Source organism: Colobus angolensis, unplaced genomic scaffold, assembly GCF_000951035.1.
Source record: "Colobus angolensis palliatus isolate OR3802 unplaced genomic scaffold, Cang.pa_1.0 Scaffold35, whole genome shotgun sequence".
NCBI lineage: Eukaryota > Metazoa > Chordata > Mammalia > Primates > Cercopithecidae > Colobus > Colobus angolensis.
The window spans coordinates 9495441-9498040 of NW_012116821.1; positions in this window are offsets into that span (position 1 = coordinate 9495441).

Below are 2600 nucleotides of genomic sequence, written 5' to 3' on the forward strand. Positions count from 1 at the left end.
AAAAAAAAAAGAAAATATACAATAAACTATTGTTAACTAAAGTTGCCTTAATCGGTGGTTTTAAAAGTTCCCTAGATGATTCTAAAGTGCAGCCACACTGAGAAGCCCAGGTGGGTGTGGGTAGGGTTACCTCTCCTCTCATACCAATGAGCTGGCAGGGGTTGTTGATTCAGACATGGTTCAGACCCTTGGCTTCAAATCCTTGTGCCTAGTAGGGGTACACACATCAGGGTTGTGCTTGGAGGTAAGTGAGGTCATTTTCCTCCAGTCTATTATTTGGATTCCTACCCAATCAAAAATGGCATTGAAGTGCCTCTGCTCCGTGTCCACAGTAATCTCCTTCCTAAGGCACAGAGGGCACCCCTTCCTTCTGAGCCACAGGCATACTGTGCTCCCTCAAGCTGAGGAATAAATACTTAAGTTGTGCAGATAGAACATTCAGCTTTAACTGGAAGATGAGTAAAATGGTACCGCAGATTAGAAAGTGTGGTTGCCACCACAGGAGGGTGTGGTTGAATGGACACATGGATTCATGCTACAGCTGTCTGTGTCCAGTGCCTAAGACATCATTGTCAGGGAATCCCAATCCCAGCCCTGGGTCTACCAACTTGCTGCATGGCCCCTGAAAGCATCTTTGGACTTCCAGAGGATTGCATTTTTTGGAGGTACTTTTAGTTTTATTTTTTTATTTTTTCATCAAGACAGGATCTTGTTCTGTCACTCAGGCTAGAGTGCAGTGGTGTGATCTCAGCTCACTGCAGCTTCCGCCTCCTCAGTTCAAGCGATTCCTGTGCCTCAGCCTCCTGAGTAGCTGGGGCTACATGCACATGCCACCACACCTGGCTAATTTTTGCATTTTTAGTAGAGATGGGGTTTCGCCATGTTGGCCAGGCTGGATCTCAAACCCCTGACCTCAAGTGATCCACCTGCCTCAGCCTCCCAAAGTGCTGGGATTACAGGTGTTAGCCCTTGTGACCGGCCTCCAGCTTTAAAATACTAAGATTCCGTACAAATTAAAAACAAAATTCCATGAATTAAAATGTTTTCTTTCTGTGAGCTTTGGTGACCTTGCTGTCTCCAAGGTCACCAAAAAATTGGGCTCAGTGCTCCCAAGTTGAGCCTATGAAAATTGATGTAAATTCCTTGTCATTATTCTAGGAGATCCTGGGCATTCATCATATCCATTTGTTCTGTGACCTGGTTGTCATATGTGCCATTTACTGTTTTTTTATGAAGACCTGGAAAAATGTCCCCTGGTGATATATTAGCACAACTGACTGCCTCATTGGTAGTTGCTGTTCATCTTAAATGAGACTGCAACAACTTTGAACTGTTTGGTGGGGCAAGACAACCAGTGACACAACCCTTGTTGAGACACGACTGTGACTGCAATCAGCAAACAGGGCTTCCTGTGTAGCTTCATGTTACCGCTATGTGTTATCAGCATGTATTTGGTTTTATATTTACTTATTACTTACTTATTTACTTTCATGTTCTGTCTCATTCCTGCCCTCCAAAGTATTTTCAGTTAACTTATAAAAATATGCATTAAGCAACAGATTACAAATAGATCAGGAATTTGAGGTAGAGGACAGGAAAAGGTAGAAAAAAATCCATCAGTTCATGGGTAGGATTCAAGGATGTTTGCCACAGGGTCCTGAATAACTGCTATAGCTGATGGGAGGGAAGGCCTATGATTAGAAACAGAAGCTAAACCGCCTTTGCATTAAAAACACACGACTAACCCAGAAGTGCTGAGGTCTGAGGAAAGATTCTCATATGGGTCCTGATGAAGGGGCTTCCAGGTGAAATGTGAGCACTGTTATTGGCACCATCCCTACAATGACGGCAGCAGCCAGATTTTATAATTTTCATGAAGACAAGTGACACAGCAAATACTTAAGCAGAAGCAATATTACTAGCAGCTAAAACAGTGCTAACCAAATATGCAGCTCTAAAATTGAATATGTATAGGAAGAACCCTGATTATTTAGAGGAATACACGGACAACATTTTCCATGAATATTATTTCTTATAATTTAGCATTTTGATAAGGGTTGAACAGAAAATTATAATGGCAAACATCACATACCAGTCACTATTCTCAGGGTTTTTGTATGTATTTGCTCACTTAATACTCACAACATTTTTATGGAATCAGTGCCTTGAGCATCATGATCTTTTTTCTACAGATGTGAAAACTGAAAGACATTGGGTCGCTTGCCCCGGGTCACCCTGAGAAGCCCATGTTGGGTGGCTCCTTGCTGTTGGCCACTGCACTAGAATTTCCTTTGTGAGAATTTGAGGGATTCTCTTTGACAAGATGTTGGAGTTTGGCTCTTCCGTTTGCTGTTAAGAGCAAGTGCATAAGCTTTGGCACCTAATCAAGTCCAGGGTGAAGCTGACATCATATCATGACCATAAAGGAGCCAGCTCATGGATAGTGAACAGCCCATGCCTACACTGGGCATAATTATTTAAAAATAATTTTTAGGCTGGGTGTGGTGGCTCATACTTGTAGTTCTAGTACTTTGTGAGGCCGAGGTGAGTGGGTCCCTTGAGTCCAGGAGTTCGAGACCAGCCTGGGTAACATGGCAAAA